The sequence below is a fragment of the Vicugna pacos genome, chromosome 8 (assembly GCF_048564905.1).
Source record: "Vicugna pacos chromosome 8, VicPac4, whole genome shotgun sequence".
Taxonomy (NCBI): Eukaryota; Metazoa; Chordata; class Mammalia; order Artiodactyla; family Camelidae; genus Vicugna; species Vicugna pacos.
The window spans coordinates 31602730-31608662 of record NC_132994.1 but is presented as its reverse complement, the minus strand read 5'-3'; the positions used below and the strand labels follow the sequence as shown (position 1 = coordinate 31608662).

Sequence of the window (5933 nt, the reverse complement as noted above, 5' to 3'; positions counted from 1 at the left end):
AAAGACACACTGTCTGACGGTTAACACTTTTAAAGGTGCTAAAACTGGCCAGGCTAGTGGGCTTTTAGATAATGTCAGCCCAGTCCCTCTGTTATAAAATTCTGGCAGATTGGAGGGGGTTATTTCTGAAAGTGTTTTTGTTAATATATAGGTAAGATGTCTTCCAAGAATACAAACATGCACTAAGAAGAAAATAAAAATTATCCTCACTCTCACTCTCCAGTTTGTAAACGCACACATACACACACACACACATATGAATGCTATGTGAACAGTTTTGTATCCTGCTTTTTTTTCGGTTAACATGAACTGAAAACAGCGTTTAGATGCACTTACACTATGAGCAGAATCTGCCCCGCATCTCTAGTCTGTTTCTCTTAATTGATGTTGAAATAATGCAGCTTAGTAGGGGAGGGAAGTAGCTCAGTGGGAGAGCACATGCTCAGCATGTATGCGGTCCTGGGTTCAATTCCCAGTACCTCCATTTAAAACAACAACAACAACAACAAAAGAAATAATGCAGCTTAGAAACCAGTGATTCTATAAGACAATCAAGAAGACAGATTAAAATGTTTTGTATTATTTTACTGTGAAATATACTCTGAGTTCTACGATAGAAAATAGCTTTTGCATGACAGTGAAATAAAGAGAGGATTGGTTTTCTTTGGGAGGAAGGCTTCTTTGAGTAGCCAAGTGGCAAGGACCAGTGCTTCAAAGGGGAGCTATTTGTGTTCTGGGGACTGAGATTTATTTTGAAAAGATGGAAGCATAGGGTCTACTTCTTGTGCAGCATGCGGGCTCACACACTGGCATGATGCCTTTGGGTGGAAAGAAGTCTGAAGCTGAAGGCAGCTTTGGTACCTGTGCTTGAACCCATCCTGAGCAGATCCCTGCCTTCTGGCGTGCCAGATCTCCTGAGTCCCATTCAAGCAAGGAAAGGGTAAGATGTAACACACTGGAGAACACTGTTCATGCTTCTCTGGTTTCCTGATGGAATGTGAACCCCGCTATTTACTCCACAGACCTCCAATGCAACATCAAAGACATACCGCTAGACCCTCATCGTCACTGCCAGAGAGGTTTTAGATGACTTAAGTTGGGAAGCAGTCTGTATATTCTGCTACTCCAGAAGGTTTTCAGCTCCATCTGGAATCAAATCCCCCACCCCCGACCCCCAGACTCCATATTTGAAACCCGCTAGTGGAAGCTCTTAAATACTGCTTTCATTAAGCTGCTCTTCAAAGTTATACTTTTGTTTTTAACACTTTAAAAAGGTGAGAATGTGGAGGATGGCCATGTACAAACTTCTGAATTGTTACAAAATGTTGCTGGGGATATTGTCTACAGGGCACTCCATGTAAGGCTACACTTGAAAATTTTCATTTTGGCTTCAGAGCCAGGATAAAGAAAAAAGTTTTTCTTTTGAAACTGCCAGACTTTCCCCTTCCTAGTAAGTAGACTGTGTTAGCCTAACCTACTATAACAAAGACACCCAAAACACAGTGGCTTAAAACAGATTGGATGTTTATTATTATTTGGTGTAAAAGTCCAGAGATAGATGATCTAGAGCTCATAGGAGGTTCTGCCATCATTAACACACAGCTTCTACTTTGGGGTTCAAAGTGATTGTTCCAAGGGGCAAAGGGCAAGGGAACCCAGAAATGGCTTAACTTATTCCTGCTCACCTCCCACTGGCCAGAAATTAGTCTCAAGGCCATGCCTGCCTTTGAGGGAGGATGAGAAGAGTTTGGTGATTAAAGACAAAAGAGGCATAGATATTGGTGGACAAACTCAGTATCTGCCAGAATTTGCCCCTCTGCCATCCAAGTACCCCTGTGCTCCCTTCTTCCCACACACAGCGTTCTCCACCAGGCTTGGAGTCCAGAATCTCTGAATAATGTACAATCCTCTCCATCAAGTCTAGCTCTAACTCCTGTAGTCTGGCGCCCTAGAAACAAAGAGACAAGTTATCTTCAGCCCCACCTTCCAACCAAAATACCACAATAAACAAAGTTTTATGACCATTTTATTGTGGATAACCACAATAACAACTCCAATTCAGAAAAGTGAAGAACGATGAACATACAGTAGCCACTAGTCCACAGCAACTGTTAAACCCCAGCAGATGGGAATTGCAGGTTCTGTGCCCTGGCAGTGCAGGGCCCCTTGGTTGGACGGGAATGCTGGGAGTAGCTCTTCTGGTCCTGTGGGAGGTTTTCTTGCCTTTATCCTTCATGGCCACTTATAAAATGGGCATAGCCTGTTGCCTGCTGGTAAAAATTTAGGAGTCTGGGGATTCTTTTAAGGTTCAAATGGACACTGTCTTTTGCAGACTGGGCTTGTGGTTTCTTTGGCAATACAGTTCCCTTAAAACCCAATAGACTCACAGTCTACTTGCTTCCTGTCAGTTCCAGATGCCACTAACTACTGCTCAAGATCTCATCTACCCATAAGTCTTAAGGCAAAAGATTCTATTTTTTCATTTCCTGATCTCCATGTTCAACATACCTCTCTCTCATTTTGCTGGACACTCCCTAAGGGCCTTTCAAACAATAGCTTTGAGTGAGAAGGCAACACCCTTAGGGAGTGGCCCCATTATAGGGAACACTCAGTATTAGGCTCTGAGAAAGGCCGATGCCATAGTTCCATCTTTCCATGTATTTGCTGGTACAAAAGCAGATGCATTTTCAAACTGCTGAGTGACCAGATTTTCATTCAATTTAGATTGTAGCTTGCAGGCATCTGCTTGCAAACTGACTAGCTATCACCTGAGTTAACCTCTCGTGTAAGCCTTTGCTAAGATTGTCAGTTACTAGTCATCTACCACTGGTGGTAGTTTTACCAAATATTTACCATAACATGACTAAAGTCAACAGCTTTACATATTTCAGTATCAGTGTTTGTTGTTTGACCATTATGGCATTACCATCTATTTTTACTTCAGGACTCCACTTCTAAGTACCAACTTCCATATTGGTAGGGTACAGTCTAAGCTAATGAAAGAAAAAGATCCCAAACTCCTGTAGCTCCAGCAAAGTAATAGCCCAAAGGTCAGCAGTCCAGGTCTAGTATAGAGATTCTGCCATCCTAAACACATAGCTCCTCTGGATTCCAAATAGCTGCTTCAGCTCCTGTCACTCCATCTGCATCCCTTCACATGTCTATTATGCTAAAGTGTATGACTTGTGAGTTGTACCTATCAATTCCACTTATATCCCTTTGGCTAGAAGTTAATCTCTTGGCTCGGTTAGCTATAAGGAAAATGTGAAACGTCATGTTTAGAAAGGGATACACGTTGGTGAGCAGCTACAATTCCCACTACAGAATTGAATTGTCTTGTTTTTCTTTTTGCCCAGGCAATTAGGAAGCTCAAAGTCAAATTTGTAGCATTTGTGTGTATATGAATGTGTATGTGTGCAGACTTATGATCTACTTGCTTCTGTATGTATATATGTAATATTTAAAACATTTTCTGTATTTTTCTGTATTTTTTCCATAGTATTGATTTTCTATCTTGATTTTATTAAACTGTTTATACATACATACTTTATTGTAAGCTGACTCAAGTCCTTTTCAAAAAGGGCTGTGGTATAAACAAACGGTAAATGTGAATATGAATAACGAGAACTCTAACATAGGACACTTCCAAGGAATATTCGGCTTCAGTTTCCCATTTATGCTTGAAAATATTTGTCGTATCAAATATACCAAGTTTGAACTCCATTAAATTTGTAGTGTGTTAACCCGTCTAACACATTACCTGATATTCCACCATTAGAAGTTTCATTCCTTGGCTAAAGACTTATGTCGTACTACACTGTGAGTACTCGGGAGGGGTGATCAATTAAAATCTCAACAGACATCACTGTTGTCGTGAGAATGAGCTGAACACACCAGCTTCATTGTAATAGTTGCTAAGAAGGGGCGGACGTGAGAAAATGTGACAGGAGGCCAGTGAGCCTTCATCCTGGTCAGGCTGAGATGCCTCAGATAGCGTGTAAGGTGGACACCACAGGAGGCCACGTGGTAATGGAATAGCTTGTTGAGGTGCACTAGAGCAGTGGAGGTGGGGGAGGTGGAGGAAAGCCTGATCATCGTCAAATTTTATTGGGTGCTTACCTGTGCCAAGCAACGTTTAAGGTCTTTATGTGCGTGTATTACCTCATTTAAAACAAGGGGGCCCTGGAAGTCAAACAGGAGAAGACAGGCTCAGGTGCCAGGAAACTGAACACAGCTGCTAACTCTGTCTTGCACTCATTTACCAAGCACTTTCACAGAGTGGGTCTCACTTGATCTTCCTCAATCCCTGCTGTGCAGGTTGGACGAAGATGAAACAAGGCTCCAAGTGGCAGAGCTGGGACCCCAACCTGCACCTTCCCCCTAGACTCATCTCATTGCAACCCAACCATGCCTCCTCATTCTACATCATTTCACAAAGAGTTGGTCTCATAGCTAAAAACAAAGTTCAAAAATATTTTCAAGTGTGGAACATAGGAAGATTTTTAGATGAGTAATGAAATGAAAGATTTCAGCATGAAAACATCATATTTTATTCCAAAAGCTAAGAAAGAACTTTCTCATGGAGGCTGAGGTGTTAGCCCTCCTGTTGAAGCTGGTCCCTCCCTTCCTCATGCTTATTCTCTCCTTCTTGGAAACACTGTATTTAGTCTTTCTTTCCCGAGAGCTTCTTACCTGCAGCCTCTCAACCTTCCTAAATCTTGTCCAGTCTACAGGGAGAGGTGCCCTCCAAGCACTGCCCCCAGATTTCACCTCATCCTCTCATGTCTTTGTCCTCAAGCTTCCTGAAATAAGCATGGTTCACGCCTCATCTCTGTTCACACATTCCTCTGAAAATGGGTCTTTGCTTCTGACACCTTTTCTCAGTAGTTGTTGATGATCTTCTGACACTGAATGCAAGGGACTCTTCTAAGTTCCTCCCTTTCCTGGTCTTCCTAGGTATCTGACCCAACTGGCCGCTGCCTCCCTTCTCCTTTGCCTCCTCTGTCTCTCTTGGTTCACCTTCTACTTCTCCAAGCATTCTTTCTCAGAATTCTTGCTGGATCAATGTTCTCTGTGCATCTCTCAGATATTAGAGTTCCTGAGTGTTTTCCTGTTTCATTTCTATTCTTTTCTCACTCTTACCTGCTCTACCTAGATATCTGTCTCCATCTCCATCTCCCTCTCCATGTTCATCTCCATCTCCATCACCCTCTCTACCATCTCTATCTCCATCTTTATCTCATCTTATGTCTATATTTCAGTTCCCCAAACTCCTGAAGAAATAGCTGATCTCTTATTGAACAACCTACATTTTCCCCACAAATTTTTATAAACAACTGAAATTCATTACTTCTGAAATTGAACTTCTTATGGTTTCCCCTACTCAGTCCTGGACATCTTCCCACATTGCTCATGCCAACTGGTGACAGCACCATCCACCTCATCCCCCGAAGGAGAAACCAGGGATCATGTAGGACACCTTCCTTTCCTCACCCCCTACACAATCATTCCTTAGGTCTCACTGACTTTGCCTTCTAGCCATCTCTTGGATCCATCCTCTCTTTGTCATCTTCTTCATTATGACTTAAGTTCAGGCCACCTTTCGCTCCTGCCTGGAGAGTGGCCATAGATTCCTGTTTGATTCCACTGCCTCCAGGCTCATTTCTATCTCATCTCAGCAAGGTGGTCTTGCTAAAACACAAGTTAAATTCTTCCCAAAAACCCTTAACTCCCCCATAGACTACAGAATGAAACCTAAGCTTTTCTGCAGGGTGTGCAAACTCTTCAAGAGCTGCATCCTATTTTTCTACCTCCCCAGCCTCATCTGTGCTACTCCTCCATCCATTGGCTCTTTCTTTCATTTCCCCCGCCCCCATTTCTTGGTCTGTTATGCTCTTCTCCTCTCCAAACTCTGTCTATACTCTTGTACAATC

At 42.6% G+C, this 5933-nt stretch overlaps 1 long non-coding RNA gene across 1 annotated transcript; it reads right to left on the bottom strand.

Moving 5' to 3' along the window:
* Window positions 1–1507: 1507 nt before the first annotated feature.
* Window positions 1508–4991, bottom strand: LOC140697859 (uncharacterized). The gene is made up of 3 exons (XR_012075234.1): window positions 4693–4991; window positions 4120–4182; window positions 1508–1948 (listed from the first exon to the last, which is right to left on the bottom strand). It is a non-coding gene; the product is annotated as an uncharacterized lncRNA (long non-coding RNA).
* Between the last annotated feature and the right edge of the window lie 942 nt (window positions 4992–5933).